Source organism: Balaenoptera ricei, chromosome 3, assembly GCF_028023285.1.
Source record: "Balaenoptera ricei isolate mBalRic1 chromosome 3, mBalRic1.hap2, whole genome shotgun sequence".
NCBI classification, from domain to species: Eukaryota; Metazoa; Chordata; class Mammalia; order Artiodactyla; family Balaenopteridae; genus Balaenoptera; species Balaenoptera ricei.
Window position 1 is genome coordinate 61,856,075 of NC_082641.1, and position 14,463 is coordinate 61,870,537.

At 35.7% G+C, this 14,463-nt stretch overlaps 1 protein-coding gene and 1 non-coding gene across 2 annotated transcripts in view; both read right to left on the minus strand.

The window, feature by feature from the left end:
* TBCA (tubulin folding cofactor A) overlaps nt 1-14,463 on the minus strand; it is a 100,673-nt gene that overhangs the window by 59,235 nt on the left and 26,975 nt on the right. The window lies entirely within an intron of this gene.
* On the minus strand, nt 12,005-12,111 carry LOC132364249 (U6 spliceosomal RNA). Its single transcript, XR_009502788.1, has one exon. It is a non-coding gene; the product is annotated as a U6 spliceosomal RNA (small nuclear RNA).

A 14,463-nucleotide genomic window follows, 5' to 3' on the forward strand; every position in this document is an offset into this window, starting at 1 on the left:
ACGAAGACCCAACACAGCCAAAAATAAAATAAATAAATAAAATTAAAAAAAAAAAAAAGAGGTGGAGCTCGTTTCTGACCTCTTTAAGAAAAAAAAAAAAAAAAAAAAAACTGCCATACAGTTTTACGAAGGTTTGGCAAGGCCACTGGGGAGTCCTCAGGCCAAAGCTGGCTGTTTCGGGAATCCCATGTCCCCCAGGAAAAGGCCTGTCTGCCACTAGCTGTCAGCAGCTCGTGGGAAGCAAGGCTTTGGGAAAAATGTAGTAACAGATTTCACAGTCCAGTAGCAGGGGCCCTTGGTTAATTATACTCCCTGCATTTGGAAGTCTTCAAGTTCCATTCTCACAGCCACCACAACCTCTTCTGATTTTCACATCTATAAATTCTCTATTTTTGTCCTTCCTACTTTACAAGTTGTCCCAAATATCATGATAGGCACTAGGAATATAATGGTGAAAAAAGAGTGACACGGTCTCTGCCCTCAGAGAACATACACTCTAGTGGAAAGATCCAGAGAAGCAAAGAGGCAATTAAATACTGTGTGGATTAGTCAGACTGTCACTCACCTACAAATCTAGACTTCTTAGTATGACATACACAACTGTATCCTAAATTATTTTATCAACTGTTTTCTTACTATCTCCTCAGTACCCACATACCCTAGATGCTCCAGCCATCAAAAACGTTTTTACTCACTCCTGAATATAATATACTGATTCACACCTCCATGCTTTTATACATATAGTTCTATCTAGAATGTGACTTCTACAAGATCCCACTCAAGTGTCAGTTGTGATAAGCCTCCTCTAACCCTAGAGCAGTGGTTCTCAACAAGGACAATTTTATTCCCTACCTACCAGTGGAGCATTTGACAATGCCTGGAGACCATTTTGGTTGCCACAAGTGTGTGTGCATGTGTGTGTGTTGGGGGGAGGGGTGGAGAGGGAAGATGAGCGACTGACATCTAGTGGGTAGAGGCCAGGCTTACTGCTAAACACCCTACAATATAAAGGACAGCCTTCGCCCAGTCCCCAACAAAGAATTACCCAGAGCAAAATGTCAAAAGTGTAAAGGTTGAAAAACTCTGTCCTAGAGGCAGTTTGTCATAACCTCGTCTGGGTTCATGAAGCATTCTGACCTTACTCACAAGGCCTTTGTCTTTGTCTGACACCATAAGCTCCTATAAAACAGAAGGTGATATTCATCTTTCATATCCAATGACCTCACATGGTCTCGTCACTTTTACAAATTTGTCAAAGTAAAAAAAAGGTGTAAGTCAGTGCACTGGTGGTACTCAACAGGTGATCTCATCCTGGCTCTACCACTTCCTAGCTGTTTATCTTTGGGAAAATTATTTAAACTCAATTTCTTCATCTGTAAAATGGGGCTCACTGCAATTACTTCATGTACAGATTATGAGGGTGAAGTGACACACACATGAAATGCTTAGCTATGTATGACATAGTGAAAGCTCAAAAAATATCAACATTGCTGTTCCCATGACCTTTTAGGTTGTCAAAAGAAGCAAAGGGAAGCTAAAGGTGGGAGCAGGAGGTAGTGAGAAGAAATTTTAGAAGCAAAAAACATTAGTATTCAGCAAGTCAATTTTAAAAGTGATATATGACTGTCTTTCCCTTTTCAGCATTTTTCTCACCACTCATTGGGTTTAAGGTAGTACTTTGTTTAATATTTATTGGTAATTCAGAGCAATGCTATAATACTTATTTTAATTCAAAATACTGTCCTTGCTACTAAAATGAATTTAGGTCACAAACTTAGTTTATCTAAGGGCAGTAGCACTGTATTCTAAGTGAAGTATCACTAATTTCACAATTTTATACATCAAATAAGGAAGACACTAGTCTGAATTTTCACAATGAGTATAGACCTGAACATCTGATATTATGGGATGTTAAGCTACGATATATCATGCGTTATGTGTTAAACAGCACTTACGAATGCTCATTCAAGTAAAAATTGGTGATGGTGTGAGAGGCTGATTTTGGCAAAAATTGAATAACAAAGTTCTGGTGAACAGTGGTTAATGTTTAGCATAGAGTCTTGCACATAGTACATGTTCAATAAATAGCTACTGAAATAAATCCAATGAAGGAATCCTCAGAACTGGGAAAATTTATGACAGTCCAGATTGGCAATAGTATTAGTACCTGACAGAGTGGTTCCAGTTATCAATTCTCACATCTTCTCTCACCAAAATTGCTCAAATCTGTTTATTGGAAAATATTTTTCTCATGAGAAGAAAGGGACTTTCAAGGGCTGTAGCAGCCAGTTAAAACTGCAAGAAAGGTAAGCTTCTATATGCCTGCTTCTAGGGAAAGAACTAGTTGTTGATGTCTTCAAATTTACTGGTCACCTCTTGTTTCAATGGTAGTAAAACCTGCATATGAAGAGTGAATGGGTTTTTTTTTTTGTTTTGGCTGCAATGGGTCTTTGTTGTTGCGCGAGGGCTTTCTCTAGTTGCGGCGAGTGGGGGTTACTCTTTGTTGCAGTGTGCAGGCTTCTCTTGTTGCGGAGCACGGGCTCTAGGCGTGCTGGCCTCAGCAGTTGCAGCATGCGGACTTAGTAGTTCTGGCCGGCAGGCTCTAGAGCGCAGGCTCAGTAGTTGTGGCGCATGGGCTTGGTTGCTCCGCAGCATGTGGGATCTTCCCCGACCAGGAATCGTACCCATGTCCCCTGCACTGGCAGGCGGATTCTTAATCATTGCGCCACCAGGGAAGTCCCGAAAAGTGAATGGTTTTTGTCCACTTGGTTCCCAACAGAGAATTTCAGCCTTTAGAAGCATCTCAAACTTGCCACTCAAGACCTATTTCAATATTTCTAATTTATGAAAACGAAATTTCAGCCAAGTGGGACATTAAATTGGAGAATACAATTCAAAAATAAGATGGAAAAAAAGGATTTACCTTATTTTACTTTTACAGAAAACATCTATTCCAGGAGAAGAGAAGATTGATTGGTATAATAATATGCACTTGACTTTTACAAAAAAAACCCGATTCCTAGCAAAAAAGCTATGCCCCAATACAACCTTCAGTAATAAACTTAACTCCTATACCTAAACCTACTTTCAGGTATTAACTTGGTAGTCATAATAATAAATCCACAAACTGTAAAAAGCAAACTCTCATAAATATGTTTCATTTTTTTTCTTGGTTTTGAACTGGCATGAGAAATAGTAGAAATTCACTTTGCGTATATATCATTCATTCCTGTGGTCACAAAAAAATGTACCATCTAGATCACAAATTAGGTACTATGCTTTTGTTTTCACTTTAAAGAATTATGAAAGGCCCCAATTTTTGGTGAAGTCTTAATTTATCCAAATTACACACATTGCAACATTATTTAACCCAGTCAATACATTCTTCAACATTTACTTGTATCATGCAATCAGCTTCTTTAAGATAAAACTGTTTTGAAAACCAACTCAAATCTCTATTAGCTTTGTATTTGGAATCACTATGAAGCATGAAACATAAAACATCCAAGAACTATTTTCTAATCTCTTCTCTAAAGAAGTACTATTAAAAGCAATGCACCTAAACAAAACTTTATTATTCTAACTTATAGGAAGTCAGTGTTAAAGTTTACTTATATTTTAAAGGAAATTACATTTCAAAAATCCTTCCTTATACATAAATACATATACATATAGGCCAAATCTTTAAGAATAAGATTTATTTCTGGAAAATAACCATTTATAATACTTATAATTTCACAGATATAATACTACTGGAAATTTTCTGAAAAAAATCTGGCCTTATTATGTTAAAAACTATCTTAAAATGATCACTTTTACTATATATAACATTCTCTTTGTCAGCAAAAAATATATCAGCATTTATTCCTCCCATATGACTTCTATAAAAAATTTCAGTTACAATAATCAAAATGTAATGAAAATCATTTCTTATTATATTAAGAATTTATTTTGAATTTTTGAATTTTATTTATTTTTTTATACAGCAGGTTCTTATTAGTTATCCATTTTACACATGTTAGTGTATATATGTCAATCCCAATCAAGAATTCTTAAAGAGTACATGGACTCTAAACTTTCAGAGCAGTTAGCATTTCTCAAAAGTATCCTGGAAAATGCACTGAGCTCTAAGATCAAATATAGCCAGTGGCTCTTACAGTTCACTGATGTATCAAAAGCTTAGAAAATGAATATAATAGTGTTAGTCTTTCTTTAAAAGGCTAACGTCTATTAACAGCTAAAAAGAGGGCACAGTAGGGGGTTAATACGTTGTTGTCTGAATCACTTTCATCAGTTTAAGTACCTATTAGTCCTTATTAGCAATGTGCTAGCAAGGTGCTACTGGTCTTTTAAAGTCTATTCTGCTTATTCTTAGTCTCTTTGCCCAGATAGATTCTTTGGCAATAGTATTTGAAACATAAAGTTTAGATATGTATTTTCCTTTAGCTTTTTGAATTTAAGATTTGTATTTGAAAAATGTTTTCTCCTTTTAGGACTCTGTTCAAAAGTAATTTAAATTGTTCAGCACATCTGTACACCTAATCTGTTATTATCTTATAATTTCCAACAGTATTAAAGTACTCTCCAAAATTTCTCTTAGGGGGAGATATCAAGATGAATCTTCTCAGAAACCAAAGCAATTCACGTGCTCTCCTAAGTAAGTACACTAATGCAGAACTGAATAAGAAAGCAATGTTCACAAAGTAAAACTGGACTGTTTATTAAACTAACTTAGTTCTAGCATAACCAATAGTTATTCTTTGGATATCATAAATGTATTGTTTAAAAACTAAAATTCAAATAAAGAACTGAAAAATAACTTATTGTCAAAGTTTACTAAACCTAGTTTCAAGAACCAAACTTTGAATAAAATCTAACAAATGTTTTTTTGTAATAGATTAGAAAAGTCATTTTGAGGAATTCACATTTGTGCAATGACCAAGTGTAGTGTAGTAATTTTAGAAAGCTTCCGAGTTCTAGCTCTACCAGTAATCAGCTGGATAATCTGGAGCAAATTATCTCCCTCTCTTGACTGTTTTTGTTGCGGCAGGGGGGTGGTAGTGTTGGGAAACTGGGAGATAGAGAATCTCTAAGGGGTATTTCATCAGCTCTACAATTTAGTGTTTCAAAAGGAAAAGATTTTCTCCTTTTAGCACTATAGTCAGAAGTGAAGTTAATGTAAATTATTTAGCACACCTGTATGCCTCATCTGTTCTTGTTATTTTCAGCAATGTGGGAAGTACTCTCCTATAAAAACTAAACATACTTGGACATTTTCACTTACCCTGTTGAAGGGGTTCAGAGCAAGCCTCCCCAAAATGTGTCACCTTGGCATATGGATTATTTTGAGCTAAAAGGCAATAGAGACCCTGTGGACTCAAGAGAAACTTTTGCCCCGCACTTAACTACCAAGAAGAATTTAAATTGGGGGTCCTTCCCAGAATCAGAATTATTAGCAGAAATAAATTTTACTGAGTGACCCATGTATATGGCAGGGCAAACATCTAATTACCAAACATCTGTTCTTCTTATTGTCCTGTGAAATGTCCTTCCCCTCTTTGATGCCACAGACCCTTCTCCACTCCTCCTTAGCTCAGGATAGCATATATACAGTTGACCCTTGAGCAACCCAGGTTTGAACCACGAATCACCTATACATGGATTTTCTTCAATAAATATACCTGTACCTACCAGTTCCACACCCACAGATTCAAACAACTTTGGATTATGTACTATGTTTATGATTCTCAGTTGGCAGAATCCACAGATGAGAAATCTGCAGATATGGAGGGCCAACTGAGACAAACATTCAAGGATTTTGGTATCTGCAATAAGTCCTAGAACCAATCCCCTGCAGATACTGAGTGACAACTGTACCTCACTTTACCTTTCTGTCTTTGAACCTCTCACGTACGTGAGTTTCCTGTATGTACAAAATTTTATTTTATTTTCTCCTACTAATCTGTGTCACATCAATTTGATTATTAGACCAGTCTAAAAAACCTTTGAAGAGTAGAGGAAAAATTTTCCTTCCCAACACTTTTGGCGAGCCAGCCAGGAGACCTCACCCGGTTGGGCACTACTCATTCCCAAGCTGTTGAAGTAGGAAGATTCTGGGACCTCTGACATGAGCCAAGAAAAGGTAAGAATTCTTACCACATCAGACACCCGGATCTCTACCTGCAGAGTCTGGTGGAAGAATGATGGTGAAAGTCTCGTATTCTCCCTTTCTCAATTTAGATTAGCAAGAAAAAATACTTATTGAACTAGTTCCTTCAGTTTAGCAACTCTTGGTTATTTGGTATGAGTACTCATGGGTTTTGTTGATCCTTTTCCTCCCAGAAATGGTCACTGTTTTCTTGTTCTATGTCTTAAGAGCTTGGCTTTGTCACTAGTGAAAATATTCTCTCTGGTCTCTGCCATCCAGAAGGTGCACTTACCAGGGTGCACCTGGTGGCCAGTTGAATAGACTAGGGTTTGGAAAATCTCTTTGTACTGGCTGTGCCAGTTCTCAAAGGAGTCTGTCCCAGTCCATAAGGGGCCTTTGCCATCTCAACCTATGTGGCTTTCAATGAAGGACTTTACTTTTTAGACTATCTTTGGAAGTGAACTTTCTGAATCTTATAAGGGCTGCATCTTTTTGCACTCTCTTATGGGACACCTCTTTCGTCCCTGGTTATGCCATAATAAGAAGGCTTATTGGTTTGAGTCACTATTGAGATTAAATTGACTATATTTGAAGACAAAACTTTTTTTCTTTCAGAGAGATCTCTTATCCTAAACAACTGCATACTGAAAGACAAAGTTAAGTGGATACAAAGAAGTATAACAGCTAGGCTTAGGGACTCCCTTAACAAAAGAATAGAAATTAAACTCCACATCCAACATAAATTCCCCCTTCTGAGAATCCAAAGAGTTAAATGCACCACTTTCTGGCACACCTGCTATTTCATGTCTAAGAACTGCAGTTCTGGAAGCTGTAGACATCTTTTTCAAAAGGCCAACATCTTACCAAGCTTGTTTTCTGTTCTGAGAACTTGGCCTGGTAACCATCAGGCTGAGGACTCCGAAATATGGCTGGACAGAAATGTGGGTTGAACTCCATTCGCAGCTAGGGTCCTACCAAACTACTGCCAGCACTCAGGGAAATTACAATGGCTATTATGAGGAACTGGATCATCCAACTGGATAAGATAATTCAAAAAGTGCACTTAACCTACAGATTGGGAGAACATATTTGCAAATGATGCAACTGACATGCAGCAACATGGATGGATCTAAAGATTATCATACTAAGTGAAGTAAGTCAGACAGAGAAAGACAAACATTATATGATATCACTTATATGTGGAATCTAAAAAGTAATACAGGGCTTCCCTGGTGGCGCAGTTATTGAGAATCTGCCTGCCAATGCACGGGACACGGGTTCGAGCCCTGGTCTGGGAGGATCCCACGTGCCGCGGAGCAGCTGGGCCCGTGAGCCACAATTACTCAGCCGGCGCGTCTGGAGCCTGTGCTCCGCGACGGGAGAGGCCGAGACAGTGAGAGGCCCGCACACCGCAATGAAGAGTGGCCCCCGCTTGCCGCAACTAGAGAAAGCCCTCGCACAGAAACGAAGACCCAACACAGCCAAAAATAAATAAATAAATAAATAAAATTAAAAAAAAAAAAAAAGTAATACAAATGAACTTATTTACAAAACAGAAACAGACTCACAGACATAGAAACAAACTTACGGTTACCAAAGGGGAAAGGGGAGGGGGATAAACTAGGAGTATGGGATTAACAGATATACACCATTATATATAATATAAACAACAGTGATTTACTGTATAGCACAGGGAACTATATTCAGTATCTTGCAATAACCTATAATAGAAAAGAATCTGAAAAAGAATATATGTGTGTGTGTGTGTATATATATATATATATGTATGTATGTTTATATATATATATATATAAATGAAACACTTTGCTGTACACCTGAAACTAATACAACATTGTAAATCAACTATAGTTCAATGAAAAATAAATAAAAAGGGCACTTAAAAGCAAGGGCTTCCAAATCAAATAGAATGGGATACCTATTTAATTGGTATGTAGGAGCCTCAAAAAGACTTCAAAATCCCAAAATAGCTTCACTGAAAGATCTGTTATAAAAGGCTTATGAAAAAATGAAGACATGGGAGCTACCTAAAACAGGAGGACACTGAGACTAAAGTTACTCCTAGGGCTCCCCTCTATCCTTCTTTTCCTGAGTACTCATGTTTCACTAATTCTCTGTCTGAATTGCCTTTCCACTCTGAAGAGACTATTAAAGAGTTACCTTTTAAAGTAAGACCACTTGAGGCTACAGGTGATCCTTTTTAGATATCTTTCACTCCTTGGCAAAGGCCAAACTAAGGACGATAGTTGAAAAGAATGTCTTAAAGCAGAGAGGATCCTCAAAAGTTTCTGTAAATGGATTACTTCCTGAGATTAGTGGATAAATAACACAGGCAGAAAATAAGATGGGAGGCAACTGGTCTGACTGAACTTGTGCCCATAGCTGATATTCAGAGCCTGATAGAAAAAATTTTATGCCTTCTCCCCTATGTGAAAATAAAACTATGTACCCAGAGAGAAATAAGCAAATTGAGAATAATGTAGGTGGAGGGGAGGATCAACCTATGACGTCATTTAAGTTACAACCCAAATCTTTTGAGGACAAATCATTGCAAAACTGGAAATGCTGCTCTAGAGGCCCATTCAAGTCCCACCCATCGCCAAACCTCCCCTATTAACTAAAAAAGGCTTGTAACCTCTCTGAGAACTCTTATCCAGACCATCCCCAATACCTCAAGAGTGAAGTGAAAGAACAGAAACAGAGGCTTTTAAAAAATACAAAGTGCTATAGAAACACCTTTGCCCAAAATCTAGTTCAAGGACAAATACAAATCTTAGGTGCCTTCTCACAGATATTTGTTTTAAAAAAAGCTTTAGCCATCTGAGCAGATAAACTTAACTTATTCCAACTGTTATTTATTACTAGTGAGTTTTGTATTGTCATACCTGATTCAAGGCAAAAATTTTTTTTCATAAAATCTCCGTTTCTATCTGTATGTTTATTGTATGTCTATGTATGTTATAGACAAGGTACTTTTTTTTTATTAACCTCTGAATGGTATTGCCAAAATTCACTTGTAAAAGAGCACTATTTAATTGGCATAAAATCAAGCTTTTATAAATTAAGTATTTTTAAATCTCAGAAACATATCAGAAACTAACTCAAATGTTTTTTCAAGTTCCTGGGATGTATGATAATTTTTGGTAAATAAGAGCTAGTTTAAGTTTGTTGGTTTATTAATACAAGCATGTCTTTTAGAGTTATCAGCATTAAGTATAATACTTTCATTCTTCCTAGGTTTAAAATCAAATAAGTTCATGATATCTGTTACAAAATTTGTCAGCCAAAAAAATAATTCAGGATGATGACCTATATTGCCTAAGTTCTGATGAAGTTTTTATAGGTAACCTGAACATGACTGTTAAGAACAAATGAATTAAATAAATGTAAATGAGGTAAGAGATTTAGGTGAACTTTTTAGTAATGAAAAAGTAATAAAAAACTTTCTTTTATGATTAAAGAGTTTCCAAAGTCTCTTTGGTAACTTACACCCTTAGAGTTTTGCTAAATTAAGTTAAATAATGGTTGTTAAATTCAATGAATATCTAGATCATTTCTAAATAAGATAAAACACAGAAAAATTACTTACTAAACATAGGTTTATCTACCTTTGGATTTCTATTACAGAGAAACTAAAAAAAAAAAAAAAAAAAAAAAAGGGTATGAAAGCAAACATGTCTTCTGCCACAATGAAAAACTGTAATATTTAAAAGGGTACATGTTTCTAGAAATTATGAAATGTATTCATAAATTTGGCAATCTAATGCTAGTTTAATAGTTGTTCATAATTGCTTAATTCTTATTTCTCACTAGAAATTAAGGTTTCTAAGAATTAAGAATTCTAGTTAATGTATACAATTAAGCCGATACATACAATATATAGGAAATAATAGGAGAAATAACTCTGTATGCAAGAAAACTAGGATATGTTTTTGGCCAAGGAGAATATGAGATATGGAGATGTGTTTTTGCTTAAAAAGAGAGAGAGAGAGAGAGACAGGGAGGGAGTTTGAACTTGTGTGGTCAAGAAGGCTAAAATAACGAATTTTATTATAAGAGTTATGAAATTAAGCTTAAAAATCAACAGTGTCCTTACTTAAAACTGGAACTTATTTTCATCTGTTAAAAGGACAAAGTTTTTTTCAACTATTGGTCATCTCCTGATAAGAGATTATGAAAGATTTTTTATCTTTTAAGTAATCTGCCTAGAAAGCCAAGATTTTGTGTATTTTAATTTTGTCTTGATCAGGTCTTTGATTACTTTAGGAAAACTGAGTCCTCAATATTAAAAGAGCTAAATTTTGCTTTCAACTGTGTAACCTTTTGTATTTGCCTTTGTAATCTTGTATTATCACTTTGGTCAAATAGATAATTAAGTATTCGTTCATCATGATCTGTGATCCTATTTAGTCAAGTGTCCAAACCTTTTAATATGTTTGACAAACTTCCCAAAAACCAAATACTAAAGTCCTTCTGACCTCTCGCTAAATTTGGGATTTTTCAGAGGGCCCCTAAAACATCTCAAAGGATTTGCTCTCTCTTCTTATAAAAAGAGAGATGCGACATTAACTAGGCTTATTTGGTATGTTAAACTGCGTGGTAAGCATTGTCAAGTAAGTGATGCTAAAACCTTCTTAGGTTACATTTGTGTAGATCTATGTTATTAACATAAGTGCTCCTGAAATAATAATAAATTCTTACAAATCTGATGTGTCTTGGTATTATGTTATCAGCCATAATTCTAGTTACTATCTTAAAATGTTGAATGTCACAGAAATAACCAAACTTCTTGGTCAATTCCATTATAATGAACTCTCATCAAATCTGTAATAACGTATATTTAAATCATTTGTCATTTACAGTTACTGTTGTACTCTGATGCTTTACAAAAATGTTCCTGTAAAAATGCTTCATCTTCAAGGAGATTCACAGAAAAGACCTGAGAAACATCTAGAATGCAGGTTTTTGATAACTTTAGGATCTATATAACATGGAACTGGGTAAAAAATACTAAAACTTTAATAGAAAACTGATTGATTCATAAAGCTGCTAACCTAAGATGAAGATCAACAACAATTAATTACAAGAGACTAAATGAGCTAATAAGGATAACTTTTATGACTTCTCATGCTGGTTCTCTGATGTTTTGTTTTCCAGATATAAGGAAACCTTTCCTCTTAAGCTCACTATGACTTTCAGCAATTTGGTAAATTATACCTTTGGAAGCAGAACTGAATCATTTATTTCTTTCTCCCTATCTGATCCTTCCAGAATTTGGAAACTCTCAATGAATATTCTTATTTACATGGCAGTACAGTTATTTACATAAATTCAAAAGGAATCTGCTCTACTTATAACAGGATACAACTGGAAACATTGGTTGTATTGCCAAGGCTTTGGCTGGAATGTCATGTTTGAGAATGTCCATAGGCTCAGGTATGACCAAACAGCTTTAAGGAAGTAAGACTGACTTTATGCAGCCAATAAAGCCCCCTGGAAAAACAGCTTGGTAACTTGCTTACAGGGTTCACAGCAGCCTTACCAGACGAGTCAGGAAAGTCACTTCCTGGCAGGTACAGGTACCTTGGGATTTTGGGGGACCTCAAGAAGGGAGGAATTCACCCAAGTCTACAGGTATTACATGAGAGTCTTATGACAAGCTCTTGGCTTGGCTTCCTGGGCTTGAGAAGTAATATTTTCAAGTTCCATCTGAGACTCCTTTTTTTTCTTGTAATAACCTATTCTTTTTTTTTTTAATACATCTTTATTGGAGTGTAATTCCTTCACAATGCTGTTAGTTTCTGCTGTACAACAAAGTGAATCAGCCATATGCATACAAAAAATATGGAACGCTTCATGAATTTGCGTGTCATCCTTGCACAGGGACCATGCTAATCTTCTCTGTATCATTCCAATTTTAGTATATGTGCTGCTGAAGCGAGCACTGAGACTCCTTTTGAAAAAGTTCTAGGAAAGCAGATTTATAAGAACCTATATGATCAATTGCTATTATTGCTGCACTTATGTAAATAATCAGAACAAGTTTATTGAATTTAGACTTATTTTGCAAACAAGGTAGTCTTTCTTTGGCTACCTTTAGTTAAAATGGAGGTAATTTTAGAGAAAAAATTATGTTTCATTAATACACCTTTGTGAATATTAGATTCTAGTACTATTTTTGTTTTGTTTTTTAAATTGGGGTATAACTGATTTACAAGGTTGTGCTAGTTTCAGGTGTACAGAAAAGTGAATCTGTTATACATATACATATATCCACTCTTTTAGATTCTCTGCCCCATACACCATTACAGAGTATTGAGTAGAGCTCCCTGTGCTATATAGTAGGTCCTTATTAGTTATCTATTTCATATATAGTAGTGTGTATATGTCAATCCCGATCTTCCAATTTATTCCTCCCCCCCATTAGCCTCTAGTAACCATAAGTTTATTTTCTACAACTGTAACTCTATTTTGGTTTTGTAGATAAGTTCACCTGTAACCTTTTTTTAGATTCCACATATAAGCGATATCATATTTGTCTTTCTGTGTCTGACTTACTTCACTCAGTATGATAATCTCTAGGTCCAACCATGTTGCTGCAAATGGCATTATTTTGTTCTTTTTTATGGCTGAGTACATATGGGTGCATGTATCTTTTCAAATTATGGTTTTCTCCAGATATATGCCCAGAAGTGGGATTGCTGGGTCATATGGTAGCTCTATTTTCAGTTTTTTAAGGAACCTCCATACTGTTCTCCATAGTAGCTGTACCAATTTGCATTCCCACCAACGGTGTAGGAGGGTTCCCTTTTCTCCACACCCTCTTCAGCAGTTATTGTTTGTAGATTTTTTGATGATGGCCATTCTGACTGGTATGAAGTGATACCTCATTGTAGTTTTGATCTGCATTTCTCTAATAATTAGTGATGTTGGGCATCTTTTCATGTGCTTTTTGGCCATCTGTGTGTCTTCTCTGGAGAAATGTCTATTTAGATCTGCCCATTTTTTGACTGGGTTATTTGCTTTTTTGATATTGAGCTGCATGAGCTGTTTGTATATTTTGGAGATTAATCCCTTGTTGGTTGCTTAGTTTGCAAATATTTTCTCCCATTCTGAGGGTTGCCTTTTTGTTTTGTTTATGGTTTCCTTTGCTGTGCAAAAGCTTTTAAGTTTAATTAGGTTCCATTCGTCTATTTTTGTTTTTATTTTCATTATTCTAGGAGGTGGATCGAAAAAAATCTTGCTGTGATTTATGTCAGAGAGTGTCCTCCCTATGTTTTCCTCTAAAAGGTTTACAGTATCCAGCCTTACATTTAGGTCTTTAATCCATTCTGAGTTTATTTTTGTTTATGGTGTTAGGGTGTGTTCAATTTCATTCTTTTACATGTAGCTGTCCAGTTTTCCCAGCACTACTTACTGAAGAGACTGTCTTTTCTCCATTGTATATTCTTGCTTCCTTTGTCATAGATTATGTGACTATAAGTGCATGGGTTTATCTCTGGACTTTCTATCCTGTTCCACTGATCTATATTTCTATTTTTGTGACAGCACCATACTGTTTTGATGACTGTAGCTTTGCAGTATTGTCTGAAGTCAGGGAGCCTGATTCCTCCAGCTCCGTTTTTCTTTCTCAGGATTGCTTTGGCTATTATGGTCTTTTGTGTTTCCATACAAATCGGAAAATTTTTTGTTCTAATTCTGTGAAAACTGCCATTGATAGTCTGATAGGGATTGCATTGAATCTGTAGATTGCTTTGGGTAGTATAGTCATTTTCACAGTATTCCTTCTTCCAATCCAAGAACATGGTATATCTCTCCATCTGTTTGTGTCATCTTTTATTTTTTTCATCAGTATCTTATAGTTTTCAGAGTACAGGTCTTTTGCCTCCTTAGGTAGGTTTATTCCTAGGTATTTTATTCTTTTTGATGAAATGGTGAATGGGATTGTTTCCTTAATCTCTCTTTCTGATCTTTCATTGTTAGTGTATAGGAATACAAGAGATTTCTGTGTATTAATTTTGTATCCTGCAACTTTACCAAATTCATTGATGAGCTCTAACAGTCTTCCAATAGCATCTTTATGATTTTCTATGTATAGTATCATGTCATCTGCAAACAGTGACAGTTTTACTTCTTTTCCAATTTGAATTCCTTTTATTTCTTTTTCTTTTCTGATAGTCGTGGTTAGGACTTCCAAAACTGTTGAATAAAAGTGGTGAGAATGGATATCCTTGTCTTGTTCCTGATCTTAGAGGAAATGCTTTCAGCTTTTCACCAGAGTATGATGTTAGCTATAG